At 35.0% G+C, this 12,765-nt stretch overlaps 1 protein-coding gene across 2 annotated transcripts in view; it reads left to right on the top strand.

Moving 5' to 3' along the window:
• LOC129235195 (uncharacterized) overlaps positions 1-12,765 on the top strand; it is an 83,429-nt gene that overhangs the window by 28,400 nt on the left and 42,264 nt on the right. Inside the window, exon 1 of one of the 2 annotated variants that reach the window (XM_054868896.1) lies at positions 256-366. The exons of the other annotated variant lie outside the window; for it this stretch is intronic. The gene's annotated coding sequence lies outside the window, so the exon portion shown is untranslated. Of the gene's footprint in view, positions 1-255; positions 367-12,765 lie in introns of those variants that run through there. 2 annotated transcript variants of the gene reach the window in all.

The raw sequence follows: 12,765 nt of genomic DNA, 5'->3' as shown, positions 1-12,765 counted from the left end.
TCACAGAGAAAAAAACCTCTCCGCGCTATAACTATTCCGCAATTTATTGTCCAAGGATAATCGCGAAAATTATGTCAGTACACGCCCATCTGTCAGCGAGATGCAGTGGAGGGTTTTTCTCCTCAAAACTTGTCTCTGAGGTTCGGGTTTTAGTTTCCCGAGTCATTTTCCCAGATGTGGAAATCTGCACGTGACTGGGTAAGGTTTTTTTTTTTTTTTGTCTTGAATAGGAAAGGGGAGAGAGGTATTTTAGGCGTTTCTCTTTTTTAGGACTAAACTACCTTTAGCAAAGTATTTTCGGCGAAGCTGAGACGCGAGAAAAATGGTTCTCTGCCTGAGATGATTGAGAGCTAGTTGTGAGTATATGTAAGTTCTATTCTGCGTTCATGTTAAAAAGAATTTTATCGTAACATAACGGATAATTAATTATTCATCGTGTTTTTCAGTTGTGTCAGTGTGTGAGAGTTTCACCTTTCTCCTCGTTTTGATAACTATACTATCTCCTTTTCAGCAGACATAAGAGTTGAAAATTTGTTTCTGTTACCAGAGAGTTTTTTTACTGTTTTAAAATAAAAGTGTTTCAAAATGTACATGTGGAAAAAGAAAAAATTGAACGAGGAAGAAAAATTTCACTTCATTATCGTAAAATTTGCGACAGACTGCTTCATTTAGTTATTTTTTGAGCAATCACTATTGCTTATTGCTTTCATTTGACTTTTTTGGCGTCCTATCATTTTATTTTCTCTCTGCCACCCTCTGCAGCATCACCGTCGACCGGCTCCTCACGATGCTGCTCCTATAGCGAAAACCGTCTCCAGGTGGCGTGAATATTCTACGCACATGTGCATACATACACCACTACACACACACACACACAAACACATACACACACAAACACATACACACATTCATGCCTGCACACAGACACAAACACATATGCCTACACACGCATACACATACCCCGCCACACGCATACACATACCCCGCCCCCACGCACACAAACACTCATGCACACAACTACCTACACACTCACACAGACACAAACACACATGCCTACACACATACACATACCCCCTACACACAAACACACATACCCTCCACATACGCCCACCCACGCACGCACACACACACACTCGTGATTGCGAAAAACATAATTTGAATTCAAAATGACAAAATTCAAATTAGTTTTCTTTTCTTTTCTTTTTTCATTTTTTGGTACCAGTTTGTTAGTTTAGTGTGTAGATCACGAGCTGCGTTGTTGCGTGATAAAATAATTTTAATGAATTTGGCTGGCGATGGAAGGGAACATTGGCTGTAGTCTACAACACTATGATATAACAGGAGGGTAAAATCTGTACCTCAGAGCCAGAAGGACGTAAGTCACATTATGATAATTTTACAGGAGAGGAGAAAAACTTTTCTGACGCATGCAAAGCATGAGACGCGCGCTCTTTTAACCCTGGTAAAAAATTGAAAAGGATTTTTAAAAAAGATTATGTTCACATAACTCGATGCGGAATAGGCTTCCACGTATAATGCACTAATAAACGGAAAATCGCCATTTTTTGTCTTACGTCCTTCTGGCTCTGATGTAGAGAAATTACATTGATATTAATATGAGGAACCATTCTTTAAAAGCTATATACGTCAAGATACCAACAGGTACAAACTTCTTCATCGTTTAACCCTACTTTAAATATTTTTACTTTTCGATATTTATTTAATTTACGTTTGACTTTCTTTCTTCCTTTTTACTTCCTTTTACAAAAAAGGAAGTATTGTACTCGCGAAAAAAATTTCACTCAAAAATCGGCCATAATTTCCACTTTGCTCACCCTCGAATGAATGTGGAGTTTTTTTCCAACCCGACCACACGTGGATATATGTCTAGGAACGTACAGACACCCGAAATATCCATTTTGACGATCCCCGAGTTAATTGCAACGAGTTTTCTCGTGACGTCTGTATGTACGTATGTATGTGCGTATGTATGTATGTCGCATAACTCAAGAACGGAATGTCCTAGAAAGTTGAAATTTGGTACGTAGACTCCTAGTGGGGTCTAGTTGCACACCTTCCTTTTTGGTTGCATTCGGATGCCCCAATTGGGGCCTTTTGCCTCTTTTTTGGGGGAAATCGTTGTTAATTTCGATGTAAACTCATGTGGTGTTATAATTTGGCGGACACTTGGCGATATATCGCCATTCTTTTGGTCGCCGTTTTGTCGCCAACTTGGCGACAAATTTGGCGATTTTTTTTTATAAATCTGTTTTAATTTGGCCACTATTGTTGATATTTAGAGAGTAAACTGTTGAATCACATTAAAATTGCCAGTAATGGGGAAATGACATTAAATTGGAGTAAAAGGAAGTCATGTGATGCACACATCAGTTCATTTTGAAATATTTTTTAAGTATTTTTTTCTCCCACTTCCACGAAAAAGTAGGCAATAAGGAATTTTTGATGTATTTCTAAGCGCCCTTCAAATTGTAAATCCTTCCTATTTTTTCAGTCCTTGTTTCGACAAAGTCTGAAACTTAAAGTTTGTTTGAAATAACATTTATCTTTTGTAGAATTACTTCATCTCCATTTTAATAACTGCCTGCCATTTAAAGCAAAACTTACACACGCGTACATGCACACATACAGACATTAAATAAAATGGAGAAGCAAAACTTCGAGAAATTGAAATAACTCGTGATTGTTATCAATCATAATACATCATAAAAGCGGTAGAATAGTTTTTTTTTTTTTTTTTTTTTTTTTTTGTCAAGGGTATCGATTTGTTGATATGAAATATTCCAATTATTGCCTGCCTGCGAAAAAAGAAGAAAAAGGGGGAAAAAATCTATCCACTTTTGTACATGAATTGGTTGAGAGAACTTACCGCAAAAGAACGTTGCCACAAAACAGCATATTGGATGAAATAACTAAGTGCATTTAGTGAAATTGTCGCTGCAAAATGACATTAACCATAAACAGGAGTTGTGAATAAGAGAGAATAAGTAGGGGAGACTGCGCGCGGTTATGGTTGGCGAACTTTTTAAATATAATTTTTTTTTAAAGGTGTAAATGAAGTAGAAAATTTTCTTTTATTGCATGGATAATCTGTACAGTAGGGTGGGCCGAAAAACCTTTTTTTGGAAATCTATTTTTGGATAGTGCGGAAAAGTTGCTATATGGGCCCGTTATTACCCATAAAAAATTTCGCTAAATTTGTTTAATATTTAGCCGGCGCTATTTGACCTTAAAAAACTGAAAAAAGGGCAAAAATGCACTTTTTTCCAAAAAAAAAAAAAAGGGGGGGGGGTCAAAAATAAAATTTTGAAGCTAGTTTCGGCAAACATTAGAAGTATCTGTCAGTGAATTAGTTGAAATCCTCAAAGACTTTTATACATTTCGCTCCTTTAAGACTAAAACATGGGAAAAATGAAAAAAAAATAAAAATAAAATAAATAAAAATAAAAATAAAAAATAAAAGTAGTTTTGAAATAAGTAAATACTGAAATGTTACTCAATACGTTACTTAGAAAAAAATCAGTGAAAATTCAATCAATTTTATGCGACATTTGTACGCCAATTTTAGAAAATGCACACTCTCAAATAAAAAATAGTTACATAAGATGCTAATTTTTTAATCTTCGGTTCCAATTGTTTCTCCTAGATAATACACGGCGCTCAACTGCTTCTATTATTATTAAGATTATTTTATAACTATTTTATATATGTTTGACTTTCTGTGTCTCATACAGCTTTAGCAGCAGATCTAACTGGCGCATAAAATAGAGCAGTGGCTAAAATTGTTACAGCAGTTCTCGCTGATTTCGACTTAGTTTCTCCTAAACAAAACAAAAATATGTATTCGATAAAAACAAAGTAATGAGGGAAGTCGATAAAAAAAGGAGCGAGCTAAGAGAAAGGGATTTAAGAGCAGTTAAAGGGGCAGCTATAAAGAGTTTGTATTTTGACGGTGGCAAAGATGACACCCTTCAAAAGACATCTGGCCATCAAAAGTTAGCATCTGAAGCACATGTAGCACTGATAGAAGAACCAGGTAGCAAGTACATAGGTCATTTATCACTAACAGTTGGTGAAAGTGCAAAAGAAATTTCGCAAAGTATTATAGGCTTTGCAAGAAAGTATAATATGAGATTGTTTAACTTATCGGTTATTGGATGCGACGGAACAAATGTAAATACGGGATGGAAAGGTGGAGTAATTCGTTTACTTGAGACATATCTCAAAAGGCCTTTACAGTGGAACGTATATCTGCTGCATACTAATGAGTTGCCACTGAGGCATCTTATTCTGGAGTTAGGGCCACATTCATATTTTGGAGCTATCGGACAACTTCTTAGAGATTGTAAAAAAAATCCGGTGGTCAAATTTGTTAAAATTGACTGCAATCTTCTGGTTTTGGACATGGAAGATATAAAAAATTTAAGTACTGAACAACAATATTTGTATAGAATCTGTCTTTCCGTAAAAATGATAGTTGTCCTTCAATCGTGTCTGAGAGCAGCCCAGGCAAACTCAGTCATGCGCGATGGCAAACCGTTTCTTACGCTTATATATAGACACTCCAACTCCATCAGAAAATCTTACAATCTTGAAAAGAACATATGTAATGTTAGTTTATACTCAAATGTGGATTGAAATAAAAATGAAACCGAACTGCCAGTATAGTGCCCAACATTTTTGGAAAATGATTTCTCTTGGAAGGCAGTTTCCAGACAGTGTTAAGGAAATAATTTTCAAAGTTCTCTTAAATAGTGCATATTTCGCTCATCCTGAACAGCTACTGTTGACAATGTTGTTTGACTCAAGAAAATACAATCGGGAATTACCTGTTATGCGCATTCTGAACTCCAGAAATAAGAAAACGAAGAGCTTGGATGTTGTACGATTTTTTAAGCATCCTAAACTCAATTTTGAAGCCGTTGATTATGTTGATTTAGTTGATTGGGCAAACTGTGTTGTAACAGAGCCACCTCTTACAATGCATCTAAACGACCAACAATTGAAAGAAATGTGCAAAGAATAGCCTACTTTCGAGAAATTTCCCTGTCACACGGAAGCTGTGGAACGTTGTGTGAAACTAATAACCGAAGCTGCAATAAAAGTTCGTGGTGAAACTGCACTAGATGGATACATTCGTGCCAAACTTCAAGCTAGGAAAGAACTTCCATCATTTAATAACAAGGGACAATATTATTCCAAAAAATAATATTCATTATGCATGAGGTATTATAAATTAAATTTGAAGATTTCTTTTTCAAAATGTTATTATCTCTATATGTAATTCTAGAAAATGCGTGATACTATTGCGTGATAATAATTACTGTGATTAATAGTGCTATTTAATTAGTCTATGATTTAATTTTGAAAAACAATTTTAACGATGGTTTTTAAAGAAATTCAATATTTTTTCATTTTTCTCCAATTTTTGATGTCGGAAAGGAGCTGTTATATGCTCATCAAAATCAATGAAGCATTTTATGGACTCGAACTGGCTCATTATATAACATTTTCGGTGCATTCCAGCAAAATATTTGGAATTTAGTTTTTAAAAAAAATCGACAAAAAAAATCATTTTTCTCATTTTTTTCGGTTTTTCAGTGTCAAATAGCGCCGGCTAGATATTTTTTAATATCCAAGAAATTTTTTGTGAGTGTTTACTAGCTCACTACGCAACTTTTGCGCGCTATCCAAAAATTGATTTCGAAAAAAAAATTTTTTCGGCTTATTTCGGCCCACCCTACTGTACAGTATCGGCAATAAAGTCGTATTTTTGTTTTGACAGTACTATGCCCTATGTACTTTTTGCATAATTTTTTGTGAACCTTCGCGGAGTTCGAAAAATCATCTTTCATCACAGAAATAGGTTCAATATGGGGGGGGGGGGAGAATTTAGGCTCTCCGATTATACATGAAGCGGACAACCCAATAGCGGATAATCGAGATTTTACTGTACTTCACTTCATTGATCTATGCTTGCTTTTCCAAACATCACTAAAAGTTTATTTTTTAACTACAACAGTTAAAAGTAAACGCACGCTTTTTTCACTCCTGTGTTTGTTTCAGTAACTACTACGTGTTTTCCGTTTCCATGGTTATGCACTCGCGAATCTTCGATTTAATTCGCCACTCACGCAACATTTACAAATGTTTGTATTTTATGCGCATTTATATGCTGCCTCTTTTGGCCTTTACATTTCTGCTAATGGATAAAAATTCTCTAATGACAGTTATAAGTTTATCTTCAAAATGTGTTTCCATTATTTATTCATTTCTGATTCGATTAACTATCGTAAGAAAAATTCCAGTGCATGGGCATTTACGTCATTAATAGCATATATTTTCCCCTTATAAATAATCTAGTGATTACATTTTATGAGTAACTTTGAATCAGAAATATAAGCATATAGTTAAAGGTTTTGCTTCGGGCAGTTTGCTAAAGGATTTTCTCCTTTTTCTTTATTTTTTTTCTTTTCTTTTTTTTTTTTTTTTTTGAGCAATCACGATTGCTAATTGTTTTCATTTGACCGTCCTTGATGTTTGGTTCCTTTTTCAGCCCCACCGTCCTCTGCAGGCGCGACTCCTCCTGGTAGCCGCTGCTCCTGGTCGGTGGCGTCATGTCGGTGGCGTCACACACACGCACGCTCATACACACTCACGCACATCCACACACGCCCCTTTACACACATACTCACACGCCAACGTGCATACACACAGGTCTACGCACAGACACACAAGCCTACACATACACAACTATGCACACGTAACCGCCCAAGAGGAGAGACAGGAACTGTTTCTAGAAACAAAGCAACTGGGGTAGTAACCAATGTGTAGGGTTTTGTCGCAACTCGTGATTGCGAAAAACATAATTTGAATTCAAAATTTCAGAATTCAAATTAATTTTGAAAATTCAAAAGTTTTTTTTTTTTTAATTTCTTTTTCTCACTCTCTTTTTTGCATGCTACTTTATGCTCATAAAGTGTCAATATTATCTTTTTTTTGTACCTATAAGCTCTCCATTTTTTATAATCAAATTGAAGCACCTAGAAGTCAAGGGGTGTAAGTGCCAAATCATAATTAATTTTAGATAACTAATTCAAGTCGTAAATGAAAATCGCATCTGTTCTGGAACAAAAGCAGGTTCTTGTAGCCCTGGTAGGTGCTGCTGTACAGCATGATTTTAAAAAGATTTCAATTTTGCTCGCTGTTTACTCGAAAGGTTAGAAAGTCCACTAATGTATCTCTCTTAGCTTTTCACTGCCTCGTTTGTATACTCAGCCGAGATCCTAATTAAAATTACTGTATCATATTATTATACAAAGCTTATTTGCATTTTAGTTGAATTTTCGAAATGTGATACGTCCCCCCCCCCCCCCCCCCCCCCCCCGTTTTAGAAAATTAATCATGAAACTTATTTGATTATATTTGTTTTTAATTTAAAATCTGTCACTTAAAAAAAAACTCGTATGGTTTTCATTCAATAATGTAGAAAACCATTTTGGTGTTTCTTATACATTGTTTGTTTAAAATGATTATTTTTTAATCTTACAATTTTTATCTCCAAGGTAGAAATTGTGCTTGAATTGCAGAATTATAATTAGCATGGATTTAGAGCAATGAATGAAAGACTAAAGCAAACCGTATCAAACCTATAAATTGAATAAAAAACAACAACATTGAATAACAAAAATAAATAAATTATCCATACATATCATATTAAAGGGCGTCTCCTTTGTGAAATATTAATCTTCCTTACTAAGCTGAAAGTCTCTCTGTCCGGAGGATGTCTGTAGGATGTCTGGATCTCTGTGACGCGCATAGCGCCTAGACCGTTCGGCCGATTTTCATGAAATTTGGCACAAAGTTACTTTGTAGCATGGGGGTGTGCACTTCGAAGCGATTTTTCGAAAATTCGATGTGGTTCTTTTTCTATTTCAATTTTAAGAACAAAAATAACATAAGATGGACGAGTAAATTACGAAATTATCATAACGTGGAACCGTAACATGGGCACAAGCTAATTGGCGAGATACGAAATTATCATAACGTGGAACCGTAACATGGGCACAAGCTAATTGGCGAGATACGAAATTATCATAACGTGGAACTGTAACATGGGTACAAGCCAATTGGCGAGAAAATTCACCATACATTATTTGTAAATATACAGGCGAACCAAAAGACCTTTTAATTTTTCTGTTACGGGAAAAGCCGTGCGGGTACCACTAGTTACTAATAATAAAGCTGAAAGTTTCTCTGTCCGGATAACTCTCTGTCTGTCAGGATCTCTGTGACGCGCATAGCGCTTAGACCGTTCTGCCGATTTTCATGAAATTTGGCACAGATTTAGTTTGTAGCATGGGGGTGTGCACCTCGAAGCGATTTTTCGAAAGTTCGATGTGGTTCTTTTTCTATTCCTATTTTCAGAACAAAATTATTATAAGATGGACGAGTAAATTACGAAATTATCACAACGTGGAACCGTAACATGGGTACAAGCCAATTGGCGAGAAAATTCACCATACATTATTTGTAAATATACAGGCGAACCAAAAGACCTTTTAATTTTTCGATTACGGGCAAAGCCGTGCGGGTACCACTAATGATAAATAAAGGCTTTGCTCTTTGTTTTCTTACTTAAATAAAATTTGCCTGCTCTATATGTGGAAAAACTATTACTTGTTTCACACTGTGAGTTCTTATTTTTTTCTTAGGAAAAAAGTCCTTCCCTGGCTTTTTAAATTTCTATTAATTTCCTTTTCAGATTTGTCCTACTCTCATTTATTTATTCTTCTTGCATGAGTTCTTCCAGAAAACCATCAACGATTCGCTTAATCGCCCTCTATCTCGGTAATAACAATAAACGACTTGTTCCGGAATTGTTAAATCAATGAGAATGCCTTGTGGCCACCCTGGACACTTGCCAGTGGCGTCATCAGATTGGGCAAAATTTGGATTTGGAAAACTAGTAATAACCCCCTTTATTTTCAAGGGACGTTATCTGCTAGCTTTCATATCTACGAATAGCCAAGTCATTTGGCAGTGCATTTCTATTAATAAACTGCGAACACTTATTCATTTGTAGCAGGCAAGTCGTGCAGTAGCTGAAGTATAGCTGAAGCGAAAAACTGTGTTAATATTTTAGAGTGTAGCTATTCAAATGGGTGTAGCTGTTACGTCATGTTCATAATTAAGGGAGGAAAAAAAAGGTAGAAAGAGACACTCTGAATTCTTTATCGTGCTTCTCACTACCAGTGGCAGATAAGATTCTTTAGTTCTTACATAACCTCCTGCGCTGGATTTACTTTTTAATATTTGTTTTATTTTATAATTCTATTTACATGATGCGTTGCGTGGTTCTGCTGCCGGGCCTTCGACTATCAGTACAAGAATAGAAAACTTTTATAAAACTTTTAATTTATCATTACAACATAAATTCATATTAATGCTGCTATTAAAAGATTGGGGCTGTTTTAAAAAGGAATATTGTACTTAATTGTCACGAAAGAAGGTCTTGGAACTTTTACTATTTGGTGATAGGTAACGTTTCAAGAAGCAATAAAAGCTTGTAAAGTTTTCAGCACGTTCTGTAGTAAGTGAGTTTCAACCCAAGAAGTTCCGTCTAGAACTATACGAGCCTACTTTCCCGCATACCCATACTACTTTCTAGTACCTGATCAAAATTCTCAAAAATAGCTAAAATCGCAAATTGTTTCAAACATATTTTTGCTAATTTCTAGGAATAAAGTATTCCTCACACATCTAAAAAAATTAGATGCGTAAAAAAAAGGAAAAAAAAGCAGCAGCTTTTAACACTAGAAAGACGGCGTTTTGCGTATACCTAGAAAGACGAGCAGCGGTCACTTTGAGCGCCATACTTAAAATAATAGAAATTTCCTCCTTTTGGGATTTTTAGCCATAGAAAAGATTTGTTTCATAATATCAAAGTTTAATTTAACAATTTAATCCTAATATAGTCTGCAAATAAGTCTCAGATAGCTTTTTTTTATTTTACGTTCGATCAAGTGAAATACACATGCTTTACACAATTGGCATTGAGAAAGAGGAAATTTGTACAAAAAAGAGGAAATTTTCTTAGCATGTAATAACTAACAAGTACTATAATCAACCATGCATGTGTTTGATTTAAAAAATATCTTAATATCGCAAGATACCGTACATTACTATCTTTTACAGTATTTCGAAATACTTATGTTATCACGTCACCTGTATATTAGTCATTAACAGTTTTTTGTTTGGAAGTTAGAACAAATGCTCGTAGTTTTAGTTCCGCATAATTTAATTTCACACTATTTTAATCTTTTTCCTGAGGTACTTACTTATTTATATGCAGCAAAATTGATCAGTGGGGATGACTTGGCGGAAATTGAAGAAATAGGAGTTCTGTTTTTGAAATTTTCTCCTTTTTTTCGGCGTCGGACCCTTTTCACTCTTTCTTTCACTACTTTTTAAATTTTGAGCATCAGTTTTTATTAGCGAGGTTTCTTCTCATTCTACACAGAAGAACAATCCTTTTCTGCAAATCTAGGCTCCGAAAAATATTCGCAATAATATCATGAAAGCTAACTATTCTCATCGCTAGAAATATATTTCTCTTCATATAAATATTCATTTATATGAAGATTCTGATTATATCAAATATTCTCTTCTGTTCATTCAAACCATAATCTGTTTTAGATATAAATCTGCAACAGTTTCAGGAGTTAATGTTCCTATAAGTTTTGCTTGTCAACGGTTCATCTCGACATCATGAAGATAATTATGTGACTGAGCACTTCATTATCACCGAAGAAAATAAACGTCAATGCTTCAAGCAAAGCACATGTTTTGGTGCACAAAACAATTCCAGCAAACATTTTTGTAATTTACCTGTTTATATTTCCTTTTTTTTAGACCCAAAGTAATTTCACGTGTCCAGTCACATGCTTTTCAAATTTACCTTTCCCAACTTTGCCCCCCTGTGCAGATAGCAGAAAACTGAAACCATGCAACCAGCAGGTGTTTCGCATTTTCCTAACAGTTCAAAGAATTAAACCTGACCAACAGGTACTACTCAAGCTCAAAAGAACATTACTCACCCTGACAACTAACAATGGTCCATAGTACACACAACTGATAAGCGAAAAAAGAAGAAAAGGGATGCATAAAGAAAGGTTCACTTAGCGGTCAAAATGACCGTAGTCAGTCTTTCTAGGTATAAACATTTATAGCGACTATAATAATAATCTTAAAAGGAAAAAAATTACTGTTGTAAAATCTTAATAAATAGTTAGGAAAAGTCAATGAAGGAAAAAGAGTTTGAAAATTAAACGCAGCAAATATGAGCATTTGAAAATCGTTTGCGGTCAAAATGACCGCTTCCGTCTTTCTAGTGTTAAACAAAGCAGCTAATACACTTTTTTCCCTATAAAAAAAAATTCTTTAACAGCTTTCAAAACGAAAAAATAATAATTAAAATTAATAAGCTTATTAAAATATCAAATCATACATCATATCAAAAAAGAAAAAATCGTTTCTTTTTCCCCTGTCACCAAAAATATTTTTTTAATGAGTTAATGCACTTACCAAACTAAATAAAAACAATAAAATGTCAACTTAAAAAAATACTTTTCATTGTCAAAAAAAAATCGTCTGCGCATATCGTTATGTAGAAACATAAATGACTTCGAGTTTATTCGCCGAAAACTGAATACCTAAATTTTGAATACCTTTAGCGTGAAAATAAAAACAAGTCAGATCAACAATAATTATTTCACAGTAAAAACTATAGCTGCGGAGTCGGAGTCAATCTCATTTTGGAGTAAAGGAGTCGGAGACGAATATCCAAGAATCGTAGTCAGTAATTTGTCCTCTGTGTATAAATTTTTGCCAAAGCTACGAAGTCGGGGAGTCGGAGTCCGGTTAATTGTCGGGCACAGGAGTCGGAGTCGAAGTCAGGTGCCTCTAAATTCTCAGAGTCGGAGTCTGAAGTTTGGCGTTAAGAGCTATTTCCAACAAAATTTGTTTGAAAAAAATCCGCCTTCAAGTACGGAATCTAAATTGACTTTCAGTTTCCTCGTAGGCGCTAATGTTAAGTTTCTTGATCTGTTCAAAATTGAACAAAAAATAGTTCAAATCAAAATGTGAAGTATGGGAATGAGGTGTCCTCGCCGAGATCTTTCGAACAAAAAAAAGTTTGTTCGAATCGGACAATTCATTCAAAAGTTATTAGGGGGAGGGGACAGACAGACATTTTTCCCCATCTCAATACCCTACTTTCCAATTTTTAATTTTTCGATATTTATTTAATTATTTTTTTTTTTTTTGATTTTTTTTTTTTTTTTGTTTTTCGCGACATTTTTAAGATGCATTAAGCCTTTTTTCATGATTTTTTCTTCTTTTTTTGACTTTTACTGGGAAAGTAGGCTAACAACGAATTTCTCTATTTGTAGGCAGCATTTGGAGTTATGTATTCGTTTTCTCTATTACCGCAGAATCGGAGACAAAATGACCGACTCCGGAAAATTTAGAACCTTTGACTCCGATTCAGAATCCTTTACCCCAAAATCGACTCCGACTACGCAAGCACTGGCAGAGTTCCGGACTTCGAGAGAAAATTTCTGACCCCGACTCTTGAAATTTTAAACTTCCGACTCCGACTCCATGTCCTCAAAATGACTCCGACTCTTCGACTCCGCAGCCCTGGTTTTTTTTAGTGATACAGCTTGAAATAATAACTAAGTAAAG

Source organism: Uloborus diversus, chromosome 2 (assembly GCF_026930045.1).
Source record: "Uloborus diversus isolate 005 chromosome 2, Udiv.v.3.1, whole genome shotgun sequence".
NCBI classification, from domain to species: Eukaryota; Metazoa; Arthropoda; class Arachnida; order Araneae; family Uloboridae; genus Uloborus; species Uloborus diversus.
The sequence above is the reverse complement of the archived record's forward strand: the minus strand, read 5'-3'. Positions and strand labels throughout refer to the sequence as shown.